Below are 10,361 nucleotides of genomic sequence, written 5' to 3'. Positions count from 1 at the left end.
CTCGCCGCCACACGGCAGCGCAGGCCCGCCCGAGCGTCGCGCTCTCCTCGGCCGGGCTTCGCTCTCAGGAGGCGACTCCCCCTCGGTCCTTTGTACCCTGTCCGCGGGTGTGTGGCGGAGACCCGACCTCCTCACAACACAAACCCACTCTACTCTTCAAGCAAGAGCCGAACCCATTGCAATGGCGTCCGCTGTAACAGCCCCAGAGGCCCTGCCTTTGCTAGACGAGCGCTCCTTTGCAGGCTCACAGCCTTCTTGTCAAAGGGATGTCCCCACTGTGTCACACGAGTCCCGTTATTGTCTACACGAGAAGGGCTTTGAGCAGAAGCGAGTCCGAGTCGGACAGATTTTTTCCAGCGAGCTTTGCAGGTTTCACTTAATAAACCACAAGCGAGTGATCGCCCTTTGAGGTTTTAGGTTGCTCAAGAGATGTTTTCACGACTCACCTGCCGTTGGAAAAGCCTTAGGACGCGTTCTAGAGAGAAAAATGGACGGCAACCTGCTGCCAGCATGGAGGCCTTTGGCTTGGCGAAGATGTGTTTTTCTATTCAGCCTGCCATAGTTAGATACTCGGCTTTATTGTTTCCAAATTTGGACGGAATTGTCTAAATCATTGGGCGTCTTTTAGTGCCCTTAAACATAATCACCCGAGGGGAGTAGGAAGTCCAAAAGACCCTCTTGGGCATTTGTAAACGCTCCTGCTCTGGGAGGTGACTGAACCAACTCTGGCTGTTTGGATGTAAATAATATGATGGCGAAGGCTTGGGTTTGAGGACCTTGTGCTTTTGATTGTCCTACATCCGCACTAACGCTGTTGTAAATTTTTTTTTTTAATTTTTGTATTTGTATCTGTCACTGATGTCACTTAATGTATTCCTTTGGGCCCCTTTCCAAAGGGGAGGGCTGTTTGAAGGGTCGGCCTCAGAGTTGGCTTCAGTGAGAACCCTGGGCTCCCTGGCCAATTACAGAGCCTGGATGTTCTGACTCCTCATTCAGCACTCACCTCACCATTGTGTGCCCCATTTTCATTAAAGTGAGATGGCTAAGAGTAGAAGGAGGCCTAGGCCTCCATATTAAAGGAATAGCCTTCAATTTTCCATACTCTTACATTTTAGTTTTTGAGATCATGTTACCTTTGGATGTTATTAGTGGTCATATTTTTTGATCATATTGGAAACTTGAGTTTGGCGCATCCAGATGTCTTCCGAGGGTGAGATTTTGTAAACATGTTGCCACATTTGCTTTGTCTCAGCCTGCTGAACACGTTTGTTGCAGATGTGACAGTACATCGGTAAATAAAAGATAGAGGCCATTTCCCTCTATGCTATAGCACATTACCATCGTCACACCAAAGAAAAATAAGACTATTTGTATGTATTACATATTTTTCCACTATTTTACAAATCATGCAGATATATAATTCATATCAAAGTGTGAGACGACTTAGTAATCATAGCTTTGGTCTCTTAGTTCAAATGCTGACTTTTGAAACCTCTTTTTGCAGTTTGCTTGGTTTTAGCGCTTAGTATGAATTTACCTGCATCTGTCTGGTATTTAGAGGGAGACGTTCTGAGAAGAATTAGGAAGAAGAGGAACAGTTTTGGAGAGTAGAATGTGCTCAATTTAAGAAACTTGGAATTGGCCAAGTGTGGTGCTTTGGGAGGCAGAGGCAAGTAAGTGGATCTTGTGTGATTAGGCCAACAGGGTGGTGTAGTGAGACCTGGCCTCAAACAAAAACCCTTGGAATTGTTTCTACCCTGTAAGAGGTAAAGAGAATAGTTGGAAAACATTTTGCCTTGGAAAGTTTGGAGCTGTGTAGCAATAGTGAGCCACAGTGAGTTAGATCTAAGGTAGCTTGCTGTGGGAGCACTATAAATCTTAGTATCTCACTTCTCTCTAGTTAAGCCTAGTATGCACTCCTCCAGCTGAGTGTTTTTCTTCTCAACATTACCTTTTTTAGTTGAGAAGAGTAAACTAGGTGGTGGTGGAGCACACCTTTTATCCCAGCAGAGTTGGAGGGATCTCTGTGAGTTCAAGGCCAACCTGGTTTACTGAGGGAGTTCTGGGACAGGCACCAAAGCTACTCAGAGAAACACTGCCTCGAAAGACTAAAAGTAGAAAAGAGTAATACAATAAATATTTAGCATAACTGTTGTATTTATTCAATAGAAAATTTATAACTACACATTGTTGTTTTTTTATTTGAAATGGGAGTTTCTATGCAACAGCCGTGGCTGTCTTGGAACTCACCCTGTAGACCAGAGATCCATCTGCCGCTGCCTCCTGAGTGCTGGGATTAAAGCTGTGTACTACCACTGCCTGGCATATTCTCTCTTTCTTAAAACAAATATTACTTCTTTATTGATTGTTAAGTTTGAGAAAGTCTGTCTTGGGTACCTCTTAGGAAGCCTCCAAGATTTCCTTTATATGGTACACTTATGTATCACAGTCAAAGTCTGTGTTGCTGCTCTCTTTTCATTCTTCTGGTTTATTGCATTGTGAATTGTCAATTTTTTTCCCCATTATATAGGCAAAGAGTAGTAAACCAGAAATTTTAACCACATTCAGTGAAAACTAACAACAGATGAGGATCAGGACATACTATCACAAAATAATGTCACTTTGGTGTAAAGAGTATTTTGAGTTAAAAGGCAATTGAGAATGAAAAGATGCATGAAGAATTCTGCTCTCTTTGGGTAAGGGCAGGACTTAAATTTCCTATATCTGAAGGAGGTTAGTTTGCAAAAACATACCTTGCTAAAATAGCTTTTTTTCTTTGTTAGTCTCTTTCCAGTCTTTTTGTTTTTAGTTTTTTATTTTGTTTGGCAGTCTTATGTAGCTCAGGCTGGCCTGGTACTGGTAGTATGTCCCAAGATGACCTTGCTTCCTGAGTTCTGAAATTTGAGACATGTGATACCTTATCCAGCTTCCCAGTGATTTATTCTTGCTCAGATCCTAAACTTCTCTGTTAAGATGATAAATAATCCTCCAAATCTAGCCATTTCTGTGAGTTTCAATCTTCTGTGAATTCTTGAGCATGAAGTTTGTGTAACTTTTCCTAAATGTTCGTTAAGTTTAATTTGCAGGCTTTTAGGTACTGAGTCTGTCTATGACTAGAAGTTTGTGTCCTCAGACACTGACTGCAAGGGTGGTCATCAAGTCAGTCTACTGAGAAGAGAAGCAATGTAACATTTTGTGAAAACCGATAAGAAAACTGAAAAAAAAAATGAAAGATCTTATATTAATCAGATTTAGTTCACTCTTGTGTCTTTTCTAATACTTTTTTTTGTTGTTGTTGTTGTTCTTTTTTTTTTTTTTTTTTTTTTTTTGAGACAGTGTTTTTCTGTATAACAGCCCTCCCTGTCGTGGAAGTAGTTCTGTAGACCAGGCTGGCCTCGAACTTGCAGTGATCCACCTGCCTCTGCCTCACGAGTGCTGGGATTAAGGGAATGTGGCACCACCGCCTGGCTTGTCCTTTTTCTAGGCAGTTGAATCATTCTTCAATTTTTTTAAAAAAGATTTATTTATTTATTATGTATACAATATTCTGTTTGTGTGTATGCCTGCAGGCCAGAAGAGGGCACCAGACCCCACTACAGATGGTTGTGAGCCACCATGTGGTTGCTGGGAATTGAACTCAGGACCTTTGGAAGAGCAGGCAATGCTCTTAACTGCTGAGCCATCTCTCCAGCCCCCATTCTTCAATTTTTGTTTTCTTTGTTTTTAGCATAGTTAAGATTGAGCAGTGGTAACCTAGAATGGTGGAAGTAGCAAAAAGATTTCAAGATGTAGGAAAAATACAAATCAGTTAAGGTCCCACAATGTACTTTAATATGTAAAAAGATACTTCTGTAGAACAATGTAAGATAGAGTTTGATTCTATTTAAGATTAGTAAAGCCTGGTGAGATGGCTCAGTGGGTAAAAGTATTTGCTGCCAGGCCTGTTGATGTTAGTTTGATTTCCTGGACTGACATGGTGGAAGGAGAGATCTGACCCTCTATGTTGTCTTCTGACCTCTGTGTATGTCATGATGCATGTACATACACAAACAAATGCAATAAATTTTATTTTAAATCAGTCAGCAATTTCCCCTTCTTGTTTGAACATCTCTAGGAAACAACAAAAGTCATGAATTGAAATACTTGAAGAAGGAAAAAAATTTAAAATGTCTGTGGACACTTAATAGTGTGGGGATGATTAGTAGTTAATTGTACAGAGTTCTACCTCTCTAATGCATGACTTAAACCTGTCTGTCTGACCTTCTATGTTAGCTTTTTTTTTCTAATTTGTTACATCTCTAACAAATTCAAGCAGTATTAGAAAGTTTTTCTTGGGAGATCTGTTTCAAAATATTTTTCTTGTTAGCAGTACTTCCTTCCCTTCATTTACCTCTGAAGATAAATGGACATTACTGTCAAAAGTCTTCTGTAGTGAAAGATGATAAACTGAAATCTTAGAATCAAGATGTTATATTTAGGCTTTTTGATTAATGAGACTAAGCCAAATTTTTTTTTTTTTTTTTTTTTTTGGTTTTTCGAGACAGGGTTTCGCTGTGGCTTTGGAGCCTGTCCTGGAACAGACCAGGCTGGTCTCGAACTCACAGAGATCCGCCTGCCTCTGCCTCCCGAGTGCTGGGATTAAAGGCGTGCGCCACCATCGCCCAGCGCCAAAATATTTTTTAAAGTCATTTTTAGTTTAAACAGTACTGTACTTTGACTTAACTTATAATGATGAACATAAATGATTTTGGATATACACTTAAACACTCACACTATGTTTTTACACCAATAATAGTAGAGTGTTGCTTTTACTACTTGGATGTCTTTGTTTATTTGAGAATTAACTAAATCTATGTATTCTAATGTTTTACAGCATTATTATTTCAATTCCTTGGATTTTTGACCACTATAGTAAATTTAGCCCCCAACCCCCTCACAAAGTCTGTGACTTGTGTTTACACGGAACAAGGAGTGCCAGGCTTCTGAAGCTTGAGGCACTTGGAAGGGATTGACTCTGTTCCTTTACTAATTGTAGTTCTGTGTAGCTGTAACCAAATGCTCTACAAGAAAGGAAAGGTTTATTTTGGCTTATGATTTCAGAGTGTTGAGTCCTTCATGGCCAAGGCAGTGTAGCAGAGCACACAACATTTCACTCATGGCAGACTAGGAAATTGACTATGCTTTTTCAAGTTCGCTTGCTCTGTTTTCCCTTTTACTCCCAGCACCTGGAATGTTGCCACTCGCATCTTGGATAGGTCTTCCCTACTCCGCTAGTCCTGTCAGACACCAGACACACTTGGAGATTTTGAATCCACTCAGACAGTGAAGATTAACTGTCATGCCCTCTGTCTGTTTTGTGAGGCTGGGTTTTCTTCATTTCATCTGAACAGTCTAGTGTTCTAGTAATATGAGTCACTTTTGAAAATCTGGTCCCTTGGAGTGTGTGGTCTGTTCTACTACTTACTGCACACTGGAAACTTCAGCAGTAAGACAGCCCAGCTGTGCCTGGGTTGGTGTAAAGTTATCCATGTTTGATACCGGTTGAGATTCTGTACTAAATGACTGAAATCCACACAGTGTGATCTGTATGTCAAGAGACAAAGTATAAAGTGAATCTTAGAAAGTAAATCTGCTCCAAAACCACAGAGAAACCCTGTCTCGAAAAACAAAAAAAACAAAAAAAAAAAAGAAAGTAAATCTGTTTACCTTTGATATAAAGACTCTAAGCACTTGAAAATGGCTGAGTGTATACAGATTTTGAAGGACAGCTGTAAGATTGACAAATAGATGCTGGGCGGTGATGGTGTACTCCTTTAATCCCAACACTCAGGCAGGTGGATCTCTGAGTTTGAGAACAGCCAGGTCTACACAGAGAAACTCTGTCTCAAAAAATAAACTAAATAAATTGACTAGATAGGCATAAGAGACTTTCAGAATTCCATGTACTATATTTTGATCATATTCTTTCCCTCCTCCAACTTCTCCCAGATTCTTCACCACGACCCTACCCAACCACCTTCATGTTCTTTCTCTTAGGGAAAAAAACAAAACAAAAAATACTTTAAAAAAAAACCCACATGGAGTCTGATTTTTGTTGGTTAACTGCTGATTATGGGGTCTGCCTAGGGGTGTTGTTGATATACTCATTGTCACTCCATTGATGAATACTGATTTTTCTCCTAGCAGCTATCAATTGCAAATGGTTTCTTGTTTCAGGCAGAACTCAGTCTTTATTTCTCCTTCTCCAAGCTGGGATTTTGTTGGGCTTGAGTGTGTGCAGATCTTGTGCAAATTGTTTCTGGAAAATGCTGTTTCCTGACATAGTCTTTGCCTTTTACAGTCTTTCTGCCTCATTTCCTCTTCTACATAGATCCGTGAGCCTTGAGGGGAGAGTTGTGATAAAGATATCCCATTGAGGGCTGCCCGAGTGTTTCAAAAGTCTCATCCTACACAATGTCAGTTATGGGTTTGTTAATTATCATCTACTACAAGAAGCTTCTCTAATGAGGGTTGAGTGATGCACTGATCTATGCATATAGCAATATATGCTCTTAGGAATTGTTTCATTATTTAACATGTTTTCAACATTTCATGTAACATATACCAGTACTTTTTTAAAGAATTGCTGAGTGATAATAGATTATATAGAACACCAGTTTTAAAAATCCAGCAGTTGAACATTGGAGCCATTACCACTTATTTGATTATTGTGAATGAATAATACATAGTAGACTTCAAACCTCTATTATGAGGGAAGGATTGAGAAAAACAGAATTCAGGTGAATTTAAATATCCAGATGGCAAATGGGAAGGTAGTAGCATATCCCTTTAATCCCAGCACGTTAGGCAGAGGCAAGTAGATCTGAGTTTAAGACCCGCATGGTCTACAGAGTAAGTTCCCTGACAGCCAGAACTACACAGAGAAATTCTGTCTCAAATAAATAAATAAAATCCAGATGACAGTTTTCAGTAGGGACTAAACCACAGTCGAGATGACAGGGCTAGAGGCTCATACTTGATAATTCTACAGCTGAAGCTATGGAATTTATTCACTGTCTTTTGGGTATCAGTCTGAGGTCTCAAATGCTACAGAAAACCCATTTCTACATGCTTTAAGGGGGAAAAGATATGGAGAATCTGTAAAGGGTTCAAAGGAGTAGCTGATTGAGAGTGAGTACACTATTTTCAAGAAATGGAATTCGCAAAATAGCTACAGATAAGACATGAACATTAAAAGGTGGTTTGGCTGTTAAGAGTTTTGGGGGAGTCTTCAGGTGGATACTCTTAGCAGAGTAGTGTGCAGTAGAAAGGATTGTAGCTGGGCTGCCTTGCTCAGTTCAATTCTGCCTGATGAGTAGCAATAAAGAACAAATGGCTTTTAGCCTAGATCACGTTTGCAAGATTTTTTTTATTTATGAGTTGATACAGAGGGATTTCCTGTTCTGTTGTGAAGAAGTTCCTTTATGCCGGGTGGTGGTGGCATACGCCTTTAATCCCAGTACTCGGGAGGCAGAGGCAGAGACAGGCAGATCTCTGGGAGTTCGAGGCCCGCCTGGTCTACTACAAGAGTTAATTCCGGGACAGGCACCTAGGCTACAGAGAAACCCTGTCTCGAACCCTTCCCCCCCCAAAAAAAAGTTCCTTTATAAAGAAGTTTTGTTTTGTTTTTTCCAGGCAGGGATTCCCTGTATAGTCCTAGCTGTCCTGAAGACAGACCTAGCTGGTCTTGAAGTAGCTCATAGAGATCCACCAACTTTTGCCTCCTGAGTGCTGGGATTAAAGGTGTGTGCTACCATGTGCTGACCTGATCTACTCTTGATTTAAAAAAAAAAGGCTTTGGGTCTAATGTTAGAACACTGGAGTAAAAAAAAAAAGGCTTTGGGTCTAATGTTAGAACACTGGAGTAGACATCTCCCAGACCAGACCAGCCTGTCAAACTAAGACATAGCCTGCTTATATTGTTAGAAAAAGCCGCTAATATAGTTACATGTTTGTGCTCAGATTGTAATTTCATCAAATACAGTCTTGCGTGTGCATAGATGCCAGTTCCACCAGGCACAAGCCTCTTGGTGCATCAATGTGTAGTAGGAGCTGTGGGCGGCTTCCCGCCTCCTAGCTCCCGGCCACTGGCTAGCTTTATACCCGAAATAACAACACGCAAACTGTATTCATTTAAACACTGCTTGGCCCATTTCTATTAATGTGTGTAGCACCACTACAAGGAGATTCTAGCCTATGTCCATCTTGGGTCGGAGCTTCATCGCCTCTGCCCTGGAGAGGAGAGGCATGGTGTCTGAACTCACTTCCTCCCAGGATTCTGTTCTGTTTACTCCACCCACCTATGTTCTAACCTATCAGACCAAGCAGTTTGTTTATTAATTAACCAATGAAATCAACTTAAAACAGAAGACTCCCAACATCACCAATGATGGACTTTTTTTTTTTTTTTTTTTTATTGAATCACAGGAGTAGTACATCTCCCATCCCAAATGATAACTGCAGAATGAGCAAGGTCTTCAAAAGCTCACCCGTTTTCTCTTTTCTGCAGTGGGAAATTCTAACTCTAGAGTAGATTACATAGTCATGGCTGCAGCAAGTCTGGGCATGAAACAGATGTGGCTTCAACAGCATCGAGACCTTGATTATTGCTGCTAAGAGTAGTTTCTTTAGAGTGATTCAGGTTCAAAAAGGTTCACAGCCCTCAGAAGGGTCTTGCACTTAACGAAAAAGGGGAATGGGTAGCAGTAGAGAAGCACAAAGGAAGGATCTGATGATGTCATTCTAAGGGCTTAACAGCTAACAGTTCTACTCAAAACCCCTACTTCTAACTCCTGAGTGGAACTTGGAACAAGACCTAGGAAGCTAATACTCTGAACTGTATTTAATAAAGCCATTAACCCTAGCCATATGCCTGATGGAGAAATTCTGTGTTCTATATCTGTATCTTTTGAGAGTTGTATTTTAAGCTATCACAGCTTTGCTAAAATGAAATATGTATTGCTTACTTGAGTTATGAATTGTCTTTTTTCCTCTTCACCAGGAATTTGCTTGTTTTGAATAGATTTAGGTATAGTGTTGGATTTCAACTCTACTTCTTCATTCATTATGTTTTACCTAGAAGCTTCTAGAAAAAAACTGAAAGTAATAGCTTGATAACTAAATGTTTAAGTCCTAAGTATGGCATTTTAAAAGTGATCAAATGAAAGATCCTTCCTCATTTGTCAGTTTAGGCAAAAAATTATATTCCTGTACTAGATTAGAATTGGCATGGACCATGAGGGGATCTTATCTTGAAAGTGGACATTGTCAATTTCATAATGGTTGAAATTTTCAATATTTTTCCATTTGGTGATATGTGTTCTTTAGAATTCATCTTTTGGAACCTTTTAATTGCTATGTTACAGTGAAATCTGCCTCCTCCCTGTAATTTTTGTCTTTTATTTCTCATGAATATTGAAATAGTGCTGTTTCTGAAGTCTCTGGCCTTTGAAATGAATGTGCTTGAATTTTGTATATTTGTGTGTGTTGTGTGTGTGTGTGTGGGGGGGGGGCAGTTCTATGTGCACTCGTGTGTGTAGGCCTAAGGTTGATGTTGGGAATCTTCTAGATTACTCATCTACTTTATTTTCTGAGGAAGAATCTCCCAACCAAACCAAGAGCTCACTGATAAGCTAGGCTAGTACTCCATTGGTCAGTTTACTCAGGAACTACTGGTGTGGGCTCTGGGGACTGGAATTGCAAGACAAGTACCTTAACTGCCGAACAATCTCCCCACCTTTGAATCTCCTCCCATCATCCCTTAGTTGTATTTCTATAGAGAAAGTACTTAACTGCCTCTATAACTCACTTTTCACAATGATATGGTTTGAGCATTAGATGAAATAATTTTTTAATTAGGGCAACTATAATTGTATAATGATTATAATTATTTTATGACTACAAATTACATAATTTGTAGTAAAAATATAATGAATGGAAGTAAGTAGTTGTGTTAAAACTTGACATTAAGAATGAATTTGTAGCTGGGTGGTGGTGGCACACACCTTTAATCCAAGTACTCGCGAGGCAGAGGCAGGCAGACAGATCTCTGAGTTTTAGGCCAGCCTGGTCTACATAATAAGTTCCATATACTCCCCTCTGCATGTTAGGCCACCATTCTACCCCTGAGCTGTATCTCTAGTCCAGAAGTTCATAAATTGCCAAACATTAATAAGAAATTATATGTATTTAAATTTTCCATTGACTTCTAACAAAAACTTTTAAGGCATAGTTTAATTTTATTTATGTAAAAGCTGAAAAATTAATAAAATAGACATTATAATTTTTATCTACAAAAGGTTAGGTTGTATTTTGAAGTCTTA

The 10,361-nt window shown here is 39.7% G+C and overlaps 1 long non-coding RNA gene across 1 annotated transcript in view; it reads left to right on the top strand.

Moving 5' to 3' along the window:
• LOC113456082 overlaps positions 1-10,361 on the top strand; it is a 13,381-nt gene that overhangs the window by 404 nt on the left and 2,616 nt on the right. The window lies entirely within an intron of this gene.

The sequence above is a fragment of the Microtus ochrogaster genome, chromosome 5 (assembly GCF_000317375.1).
Source record: "Microtus ochrogaster isolate Prairie Vole_2 chromosome 5, MicOch1.0, whole genome shotgun sequence".
Lineage (NCBI taxonomy): Eukaryota > Metazoa > Chordata > Mammalia > Rodentia > Cricetidae > Microtus > Microtus ochrogaster.
The sequence above is the reverse complement of the archived record's forward strand: the minus strand, read 5'-3'. Positions and strand labels throughout refer to the sequence as shown.